At 37.0% G+C, this 11,821-nt stretch overlaps 1 pseudogene across 1 annotated transcript; it reads right to left on the bottom strand.

The window, feature by feature from the left end:
- Window positions 1-9,553: 9,553 nt before the first annotated feature.
- Window positions 9,554-10,896, bottom strand: LOC112631801 (annotated as a pseudogene). Its single transcript, XR_003121197.1, has one exon. The product of XR_003121197.1 is annotated as a protein tyrosine phosphatase type IVA 1 pseudogene (transcript).
- Window positions 10,897-11,821: the final 925 nt, after the last annotated feature.

The raw sequence follows: 11,821 nt of genomic DNA, 5'->3' as shown, positions 1-11,821 counted from the left end.
AAAAACAAGAAAGCAAGTCTTCTCTGTTTTTCTGGTTTTGACATTTTTTGTAAGAAATGGAGTGGCCATAATACGCATCTAAGTTTCCTAAGCCCCATATCTGTAAACAAACCAGGCAACATTTATACAACACTTTGATATTTAAGCCCCACACGGCAGAATCCTTCTGAGGAAAGATACTGTGTACTTGTAAATGTAACATTAGTAAGTAAGTCTTCTCTTGTCATTAAATCAATAAACAAATTACAGACGTTTCCAATAACAGTGTGTCTTGGAATGTATATTCTAATAGTATTTTTATTATTTTGATGATGATGATAATGATGATGTTGGTGATAGTGGTGATTTTGATGGTTTATTTTATGTGTCAACTTGGCTGGGCTATGGGGCGGTCAGGTATTTGGTGAAACATTCTGGATATTTTTGTGAGGCTGTATTGAGGTGAAATTAACACTAAATTCATGGGCAGAGTAATCATATTTCCCACCTTTAATAGGGGTGAGCCTCATACAACCAGTCAAAAGGCCTGACTAGAACAAAAAGCTTACCCTCCTCTGAGTAAGTGTTTAGATTGTCTTTAGACTGGAACACAGGTTTTGGGTTCAAATGGAAACATTTGCTTTTCCTGAGTCTCAAGACTGACAGTGTTGAGGCAGAAGCACCATAGGACAGATAATAGGAGCGACAAGAGGCCTGGTTCTCAGGCCTTTGGGCTTTAACTGGAACTAAACCATTAGCTCTCCTAGATCGCCAAGTCTCCAATTTGCTGACTTACCATGCAGATCTTGAAATTTGCCTGCCTCCACAATTTCATGAGCCAAGTCTTCATAATAAATATATAGAGAAGTATAAATATTGGAACTGAAAAGATTTGAGAATCATCAAGTTCACCTTTCTCATATTACAGAAAATAGAAGTCTCAGGGTATTATATTTGATAATAGTATATTAACTTGGAAAATGTCCTCCTCCTTTTAAAATGTACCTAGATTTAATCAGGTGACCTTCCAATCTGAAAGAAAATACTTATATAATTAGATGGTTATTTAGAGGATCTTCTAATTTATTATGTTTGTTGCTGATACTAATGATGCCTTCCTTAAACTTTTTGGGTCAGATTCATGAGTAATCACTACTAGATCAGGAATGCAACTGGATTATTATGCATTGGAGCAAAACAATGCCAATTTAAAATTTCTTCAAGTTTTCACTTCAATTCCCTCATGAAAAGGAAGATAATGGAATATTTATTGAGTACCTATTGTGTGCCAATACTAGAGTATGCATATTTATGTCACTTATTTTGTTTTCAAAACTTTCTGGAGATATAATTATATCATCTTTTTAATTCCTATAATTCAATCTGTCTGCACAAAGTATATATTGCTTAATGTAATGAAAGGAATCATTCTTTGTGTAGTCAATGCTATTCCAATTCAATTCAACAGGAACAATAGGAAAAACAGAGAAGTAAACACTTAGAAGATTTCAAGATTATTATAAAGTATACATTTCCTTTTGGGTCCTTATAATTCAAAGGCAATCAGACTTCTAGACAAAAAACAACCAAAGACAATTCAAACAACCTTGATTTAGGCTGTAGGTATCACCGTGTTGAGTCAGAGACTCATTAGATTTCAGACTCCTGCACACTGATAGATGAAGCAATTAGATACAGCAGAGCAACAAAAGTTGACTTAGATATAAAGATTATTACAGAAACAGAAAGAGGTCAAGAAAATTCATTCATTCTCTTGCAATTATATGGTAGACTTCTTGGAAGATGTACACTTAAAATTGTCATTAAAAGAAGGATAGTAATTGAAGAGAAAAACAAGAGTATGACATTCCAGAATGTAGAAAGAGCATAGCAAAGTTATAGAGACATTTTGATGTTGGTCACTGCCAAATAATAAGTTAACATTTTTATATGTAGGGTGAACTAAGGGTTAAGGATAACAGCAAGTGAGGGTTTGGGGACCAAGGAATAGGAAAAAGCATCAAAAACTGAATAATATGTAGAGAATGTTGAATAAGTTTTTTACGAAATAAGTAAAGTATTAGTATAGGGTAGAGTCTAGTCTACCAACATATTGCCTTAAATGAAATAGACTGTATTTCATTCACAATAATTGGAGGCTAAGCAGGCCAGTAATAGTAGGATGAGTCTGACATCCTCAATTTGTTGGTTCGTGATGTGGAACCAAGGTGGTTGTTTCAAGAGTGATGGTTAATTTTTTTGTGTCAAACTAAGTGATCTAAGGGATGTCCAGATATCTGGTAAAACTTTATTTCTGGATGTGTCTGTAAAGGTGTTTCTAGCAAAGATTAGTATTTGTGTTGGTACACTGAGTAAAGAAGATCACCCTCACCAACATAGGTGGGAATCATTCAATATGCTGAGGGCCCAAATAAAACAGAAAGGTGAAGAATGGGAAAATTTGCTGTTTCTATTTGAGCTGGGACATCCATCTTCTCCTGCTCTTGTATATTGGTGCTCCTGGTTCTTGATTCTTTGGATTCAAATCAGGACTTACACTATTGACTCTCTTGGTTCTCAGACCTTCAGGTGTGGAAAGGAATTGGAGATCTGTATGAGCAAGGACTGTTGCAGAAGTTTAAATGGAATAGGTGGGGCTTGAGCCAAACCATGAAAACTGGGCAGATCTGCATAGGGGGACTAACATGATCTGGCCCTTAGGTGAAGAGCAGTGTGCTTTTCAACAGCAGTGTGTTTAGGTGAAGAGCAGTGTGCTGTTGCAGTGTACAACAGCAGGGCAATTGTATCCATAGACATTTGGCCCAGTTATAATATACTCTGACTTAGTATTTGCAAAAGTCGTTTCCTTTTCAGTTGCAGGTGACAAATGAATGTCCATAGATAGAGGTTCTTCAAGTGGATGAGATTCTTTTTTTAGAGGTGGGGAAAAGGGAACAAAGAAAACATTAGAACTGAATTATATCTAGGGAGTCATTCCAACTATGATACACACATTTACATAGCCTGTGGAGAGTGCAAAGTTATATAAATCTTTGAGTGAATTATGAGTAAAGAAAATATGTTATTTTTCTCCAAGAGTTACACAGACTCAGACTATCCTTTTTGCACCAAACATCCCATTTTAACAATGTTCCCATGTTTTGGATTTTAACTGTAGCAGTTCACTGGCCTTGTCTAGATTACCAGACTTTGATATGCTTTGTCTTTGATGTGCTCTCCCATCTCCACATTGAGAAGCTGCTTCGTGGTTCAGCCCTGTATTTTTAGGATACTCTAAAAATGTTATGACACAGTGAAGGCCACATGTCAACATTATCCTCAGCAACTTAGAGTAGTTGTAGTCAAAAGTACTGTACTGGCCGTTTGGGCAAAATGAGGAATCACTTCAAGGAGAGAGTCTGCTGTAATCTTTCCTAAGGTGGCTGTCTTCAAATGAATGTAATTTTGATCCATACATATTTTTAGTCATTAAGCTGAAAATAACAATTAAATCATAACTGCCACATACCAGATGCACTTCATAAAATGTGTGAGAAATGAGTACTGATATTCCTGCCTGGAAGAGCAGGCTTCTTGTATGCCATCAAACTCAAGAGCACTATCTTGCCACTAACAGTCAGAGGTCACCTCATGTGAGTGAAGAAAGTTTCTGTCTTATGGGAATTCATCATTAGCCCCACAGCTACATGCTCTCCACACAGACTTGTCCATTTTTGAGGACATATTTGCCACTCTCAGAGGATCAATGGAAACTATTGATACTGAAACGTTAATCAGCAACTGTACATTTATAATAAGAGTTGAGAATTTATTATGCACAGAGACTGGAGTTAAGTGGCAAAGCATGTTACATGGATAATCTCCTTGAATCTCATGTGCAACCTTACAAAATCCTCTTGTAAATATAAGGAATCGGAGACACAGAGAAGTTAAGAACACATAGTAAGTAGAGAGATAGGAAGGAAACCCAGGAGGTTTTGATTCCAAAGCCCAGTCTTAATCTCCATGTTTTTCTTGCCATATGTCAAGGGTCGTATGAGAAGCCAGGGACCAGAGAAAACATGTCCTTTCCTCACCACACATCTTCATTTCTAAGAATAATGTGTTTTTTTATCACACAGCCCTAAATATGTATGGGGGACTTCACTTAAACACAGTTATTGATTCTGCTCTCCTATGGGGAACAACTGAAATTGATTATTACAGACTGAGAGATGCAGGGAAGAGGGCTTTGAAACCACCTGGATTTTATCTCACTCTCAGCTTCCTCCTAGACTAGTGTTCACTTTAACTTTGGTGTCAGGGGATAAGGAAGACTTGATATTCCAGTAGGTCTGGTAGTTACTCTTTGGAACACAGAATAAAGGGCAAATCTTTATCATGACTTTCAGGACCATTAATCATGTGGCCTTCTGTAACCTTCCCAAGTGAATCCTCAACATGCCCCTTCCCATATCACCTACTGCAGTTGCATCTGCTTTACCATAAGGCTAATAGACCACAGTGACTTTTTAAAAGAACTAGGTGTGTTTGGGAATGAGAGAGCCTATTAGGGAGTAAAGAACAAACATGTTTGTTGAATGTGATTGTTTGAGTCCAACTCTTTCACAATTTGCTTATCTATTTAAAATACTGAATAGTGGTATTATTTAATACAAAAACTAATTTGTGCCATGAGCTGAGAACTCTTGTTAGTGTTTTTTATGACATTGGGAGACCTTGGGACCAAGAAAGACTCAGGCTTTTCTAGGGTCATGAGGCAGATTTAGTCTTAGTCCTATTATATGGGAAATATAATTGGCTAAAGTAAACACATTTATTTTGCTGCTCTAAAGTATTATTAAGATGTATACTAACCCACATGCATGCAATCATCATACAATTTTAAGCCATAAAATATTTACAATGCCATGTCTGAGATAGATGACATATAGTATATTACTCCACAGTTAGTTTAGTAAAGTATAGATAGAGAGACTCAGATTGATGCTTTCAAGTGATCGTGTCAGTGTAAACAAACCTTTCCTTAATAATAGTTGTATATTTGGAGGTGTTTTATTTTTCTTCTGAAAAGTGTTTTCTACACACCTTTTAGACAGCAGAGATAATTCTTGATTGTAACACTTTCTGACAGCTATTCAAACATATTCTGTCTTTTTGGCTGTATCTTTTTCTCTACATTCCTGCAGTTCTTTACAGAATATGACTGTCTCATAAAAGGATATTTGTAATAAGAACCTATTTGCTAAATGAATAAAATATTCTTTAAGGTGCATTTCAAAAAGTTCTGAGCAAGTCTCCTACTGTTTTGATGTATCAACGAAAGCACTGCTACATCAATAAATTCTTAGTTCCTGAGACATAACAGGTACTTAGTCGTAGGCATTGCTGAAATTGGAACATGTCAGGAGCCCTTCTCTTGTATGACTGAAACTGTGTTTACTTACTTTTATGTTTTGTTAATTTTATCTTTAAATGACATTGTCTTGGTTTTTTTATTATTCCATATTTTTTCTTTTTGTTTCTCTTTCCATAATCTCCATAGTTATCAAATTGTTTTTAGAGATTTTATAGATATTTGTTTACTGAAAATAAATTCATGGCAATGATTTATGAAACTTTCTAACTGTAATCCAGGTACAGTGCTAGGCACTAGAGATAAAATAATGAAGAGCCATAAAAGAAAAAAAAATGTTTCTGCTACCATGCAGTTCACTATAATGTGGAAGGGACAACATTTAATGTAATTATCAAGCTATACCAATGGGCAATCATTGAACACCTTGATATAAAGAAAAGGTCAGCAAACGTAAAAAAAAAATACCGGATAGTAAATATTTTAGACTTTGTAGATGATGTTGTTTGGCTGTGTCCCCACCCAAATCTCATCTAGAATTGTAGTTCCCATTATTCCCTTGTGTTGTCGGAAGGACCTGGAGGGAGGTAATTGAATCATGGTGGTGTTTACCACCATGCTGCTCTTCTCATGATAGTGAGTTCTTACAAGATTTGATGGTTTTATAAGGGCATTTCTTCTTGCTGCTGTCATGTCAAGAAAGACACGTTTGTTTACCAAGGCCTCCCCAGACATGCTGAACTGTGAATCAATTAAACCTCTTTCCTTTATAAATTACCCAGTCTCAGGTATGTCTTTATTAGCAGCATGAAAACAAGCTAATATAGTAAATTGGTACCAGTAGTGGGGTGTTGCTGTGAAGATACTTGAAAATGTGGAAGCAACTTTGGAACTGGATAACAGGCAGAGGTTGGAACAGTTTGCAGGGGTCAGAAGAAGATAGGAAAATATGGGAACATTTGGAACTTCTTTTATTTATTTATTTATTTATTTATTTATTTATTTATTTATTATACTTTAAGTTCTAGGGTACATGTGCATAACGTGCAGGTTTGTTACATATGTATACTTGTGCCATGTTGGTGTGCTGCACCCATCAACTCGTCAGCACCCATCAACTTGTCATTTACATCAGGTATAACTCCCAATGCCATCCCTCCCCTCTCCCCCCTCCCCATGATAGGCCCGGAAGGGGAACATCACACACTGGAACTTCTTATAGACTTAGAGAGGTCACAAGCCCAGAAGATGTGGAAAAGTTTGGAACTTCCGAGATAGTTGTTGAATGACTTTGACCAAAATGCTGATAGTGCAATTAGGTCCAGTCTAAGGCGGTCTCAGATGGAGATGAGGAACTTCTTGGAATCTGGAGTAAAGGTTACTGTTGCTATTCAAAGAGACTGGCAGTATTTTGGTCCTGCCCTAGAAATCTGTGGAATGTTGAATTTAAGATAAATTATTTAGGGTATCTGGGGGAAGAAATTTCTAAGCAGTGAAGCATTCAACAGGCAGCAAAACATAAAAGTTTGGAAAATTTTCAGCCTGATATGCAATAGAAAAGAAAAGCCCATTTTCTGGAGAGAAATTCAACTTAGCTGCAAAAGTCTGCATAAGTGGCAAGGAGCCAAATGTTAATCACCAAGACAGTGGGAAAAATGTCACCTGGGCAAGTCAGAGTTCTTTAAAAGCAGCTCCTCCCATCACAGGCTCAGAGGCCTAGGAGGGAAAAATGGTTTTGCAGGCCCAGGCCCAGGGGCCCCGTTGCCTTGGGACTTGGTGCCCTGCGTCCCAGCCACTCCAACTGTGGCTAAAGGGGCCAATGTACAGCTCAGGCCATTGCTTCAGAGGGTGCCAGCCCCAAGCCTTGGCAGCTTCCATGTGATATTAAGCCTGCAAGTACACAGAAGTCAAGAATTGTCATTTGGGAACCTCTGCCTAGTTTTCAGAAGATATATGGAAATGCCTGGATGTCAAGGCAGAAGTTTCCTACAGGGGTGGGGTGCTCATGGAGAAATTCTGCCAGGGCAGTGCAGAAAGGAAATGTGGAGTTGAGGGTCCCACACAGAGTCCCCATTTGGGCATTGCCTAGTGGAGCTGTGAGAAGAGGGCCACCATTCTCCAGACCCTAGAATGGGAGATCCATTGACGGCTTGCATCATGTGCCTGGAAAAGACACAGACACTCAACACCAGTCTATGAAAGCAGCAGGAGAGGGACTATACCCTGCAAAGCCACAGAGGCAGAGCTGCCCAAGGCCATGGGAAGCCACCTTTGGCATCAGCATGACCTGGATGTGAGACATAGAGTCAAAGGAGATCATACATAAAGCAACCTTCTATATCATAGCATCCCACAGCACAAACTATGAATTCAGTGATCTAGCTACATATTGATGCCATTAAAAATTCTACAGAGGAAGGAAACAGAATGTTATTAGTTTACAAAAATAATGTTATAGACCTTGAATCAATAAATTGCATGCTCAGGCATTTGAAGGAGTGAGAATTACCCTGTCATAGTCACCTGAAATCAGAATTATACTTGGTAACTATACAGAGTGTGCAACTGGTAAGCCTAAGTGGCAATGGAACTGACCACCAGGGCATCATCTTCTGAGATACTAAAGATATCAACATATGAATTCGAATTACAGTATATGTAGTCTATATTTTACCAGTTTATTTCCTTTATAAAACTTTATGTTAAGGATGTAGCATATGTATATGTGTGTGTGTGTGTGTGTGTGTGTGAATGGAGCCTATTATACTAAAGGAGAAAGGAATTGCACTTAAACCCTGTAATCTAGTTGGTAAGGTTACTTCACATGGGGTTACAAATTAAAAATTTGGCACAGCTATTCATGTAGACCAGCATTAAACAGATGAGTAAATGGGTGATAAATGATGGTTTGCAGGTTTCTCACTGTTGGGGTCTGAATTACCAATAAGTAAGAAAGCAGGCTAGAAAAGTACATATGGTTATGGATTACAATTGGAGACATCATAATAAACACACATTTAGCATAACATAAATACAGATGCATATAAAATGATTTACAGGTATCTGTATATATTGGTTAGTATACACAAATATAAATGCTTGTCCTTTGTGAGTTTTGTTTGTTTGCTGTTTGTATTTTATTTTATTTTATTTTTATTTTTTGCATGTCATTATTCATTTAGATGTTTCAGCTCTTGCACTAAGTTTTTACACTGACAAAACTATTTCTCCCACAGAACTATAACCACACATCCCCAGACAGTATAAATACATGGTTGAACTAACATTAATACACATCACCATTTTATCAATTACATAATAAAACAAATTATCAAGTATCCAAATATTAAGTTACACAGCTCAAAAGGCATATAAAATATTAGATGTCTGCTCAATTCATTAGCAGAAACCCACTTCTTTTTTTGCAAGAGAGGCTGGGAAGGTAAAAAAAAAAATTACACTTTCAAACAAAAATAAGTTGGCGAACACACTTCTGATAAGTATGGAAAAACATTACAATAATTTCAGGAAGTTTATGATTACAATAAGAAAGCATCTCTACCTTTTAAAAATGTTTTGCTAAATTAAAGAGCATATTCTACATGTTCTGCACAAGACAAAGGCAACATTTTGCTAAAAATAATTAATAGCCCCCTCCAATTCTTTTCTCGGGCCCGCCTTGTTAAGTTGCACCTCAAAGTGCAAACATTAAATTAATGTAACGCTTTTTTTGTCTGAAGACATTAAAGACATGTGCTTCTGTGCAATGTAGATTTTCAAAATGGAGTTTTTAAAAATAATAGCACAAAATGAGATTTATAGAAACACATTAAATAATCACTGTAAGACTTGGTAAAAAAAAAAAATCAATGGTTAGGCAAACCTGATGTATACTGGTATGAGTGTGGGAGATGTAAACATAAAGTGAGCAAATAACCATGTAAGCCCTATTATCAATGTTTGAAATGATTGAAGGAATAAACCACATAAGGTCTAGAGTGTTCATAGTTCCTGGGATTTTAGTTCTGTATGGTACTGAAAATATACAAGTATTGTGCTGGGTATTTTGGCACCTAGTCTTCCTAAATTTCTTATGTATTGATAAGATTCTGGCATGGGAATAGAAACAAGTCATAACTCAATACTGCATGATTTTGGGAAAGGTCAATTGATACAAATGACAAGCACATTTTATATGCTGACAGTGAGAATCTTTTGCCAAGTATCCAAATAGGTTGACTGTAACCCAAATACAGAGGTTGCCAAATCTGTCTAGCTTGTGGCCCTGGTAAAACTGCCTTTCAATACTCCTATGGAAGCTACATTAGACTTACGCACTAACCCAACATGTTGGCTAATATGTATAACAAATTAGGCCCTATGTCAAGTTCCACTTCCAATAGCACTAGGTACCCCAATTTTATTGAATGCAACAGTTGTTTCTATGACCATTGGAATCTTTGAAACGCAGCCGCATTTTAGGATGATACTTCTCCAAATACAAAAGTTGCTTGCTGTTAAAAGCTCCATGCTGCTTTTGTCTTATGAACTGTACTGCATCTTCATATTTCATTCCACCTTCAATTAATGCTAGGGCAACAAGTACTGGAGCTCTCCCAAGGCCTGCCACACAGTGAACAGCAATACAACAACCAGGTTCTTCACGAAACTTAATTTTTACAAGGCTTAACTAGTCATCAACAATCTGGTTGGATGGTGGTGCACCATCATCAAAAGGCCAATCAAGAACATGGATACCTTCTTTCTCCACAAGAGTGATGTCATAAGTTGCTTCACATACTCTTACTATTGTGGTAACTCCATACTTCTTAAGTTCCTCTATAAATTTGTTTAAGGTCACATTGGTTGGATTGTGTGTAATAAGAAATCTTATGTTCTTGTATGTGACTTCCACAGGAGCTGGGCGGTTCATTCCATCCATGTTAATTTAGTTAAAAAATACTCAATAGGGTTATGAAATAATTTTTTAAAAGTTGGAATACAGAAATGATGCAAAGAAACTGAAGTCTACTTCAATATACTCCACTGAAATTCTCACTGCTTGAGTATGAAGTTGTAAGTAATGATAAATGAAATGAACCTCCTAACAAGCAGCAGCAATTCTTTAATCCAGTAATACTGAGGCCACCAGAAAAGAAGTGCACTGAGGTTTACCCCATCCAGGTCAGAACTCTTGTAAAATGCTCTGTGGATTTCAATTCAACACTTCTATGTCCAGGATAACCACTCTTATGTGGGCTTCTTGATGGAGTATTAATCAGTTTCTACAGTTCACTTGTCTGCATAGAGGTCGTGCTGTGCCTGGCAGTAATCTCCACTGCCCTTCAGAAACTCCATAAATGTGTGACCAAGAACACCACAGCATTGAGCAATATGTTTACTCCTTGAAGATTGTGGCCTAATCATACAACCGGTCCCGAGGCGGCGTCAACACAGGCGGTGGTGGCGGCTGCAGGGCAGGAGGCAGCGGTGGTCATGGCGGAGCGGCGGTGGCGGCGTTGCAGGAGGCGGCAGGGGCACCAGACCTGTATTTTATTTTTTTTTATAAGAATGCAGGTAATTCCTTCTTCCTGCCTATCTTTCAGAGCACCTGTGACATTTACTAATTTAGAAAAAAATGCAGAACCTATTTAACACTGTGATGAGACGAGTTATATAATGCATGAAAATAATGTTTTATTTTCAGGCTGTTCATAAAGTGGTTTTACCTTTTACAACTTCCTTGTAAATTGATTAAAGGATCTTAGTCAAATAGTTATAAATAGGAGAACTTAAGCGCTCTTCTTAAGCCACTGTAGTTTGGAATTTAAGCAGAGATACAATGATTGGTTTCAGGCCTATTCCAGAATTTGTTGATGCGTGGCAATATTTTAAAGGACAGTACCATCATTCTCTGGGTAGCGTGTGAAAAGAACCAGCATCTTTGCTCTTCCTCTAGTTTTCTCTCGTTTCTTTATAAAAACAATCTAAAATAGAAGATATTTTATCAAATGGTATCACGAGGTGCAGCATTTTGTGAGCCAATAAGTCACTGTTCTAATTTGTGAGACATATATTTGTGCTAAAGTCATGTAACCATCAAGGAAGGGAAAAACCTAAAAATGAGAAGGAAGAAAACTAAGGGTAGTATTTACCTGAATGAATACAGAAGCATTAAAGGAAGAGAGACTATGCTGTACTCTAAAATAATGTCTCCAAAAAATGGAAAACTTTCAAAGGAGAATACGGATATTTTTCCTTTAGCATAAACTAGCATAACATTCTTAATTAGTTTGAAGAATTATTTCTTCAAATAAATTGCTATTCAAATTCAAAACAGCTGCAATACATGCACCTATTAAAAGTTAAGATAAATAGTGTAAAATAATCAGGTATCAGACTGGTTTCCAACCCGATTTCACCACTAACCAGCTGTAACCTCATCGATCATAGAGTGTGATAATT

The sequence above is a fragment of the Theropithecus gelada genome, chromosome 9 (genome assembly GCF_003255815.1).
Source record: "Theropithecus gelada isolate Dixy chromosome 9, Tgel_1.0, whole genome shotgun sequence".
Lineage (NCBI taxonomy): Eukaryota > Metazoa > Chordata > Mammalia > Primates > Cercopithecidae > Theropithecus > Theropithecus gelada.
Note: the sequence above shows the minus strand (reverse complement) of the source record. Positions and strands in the feature narration are given on the sequence as shown.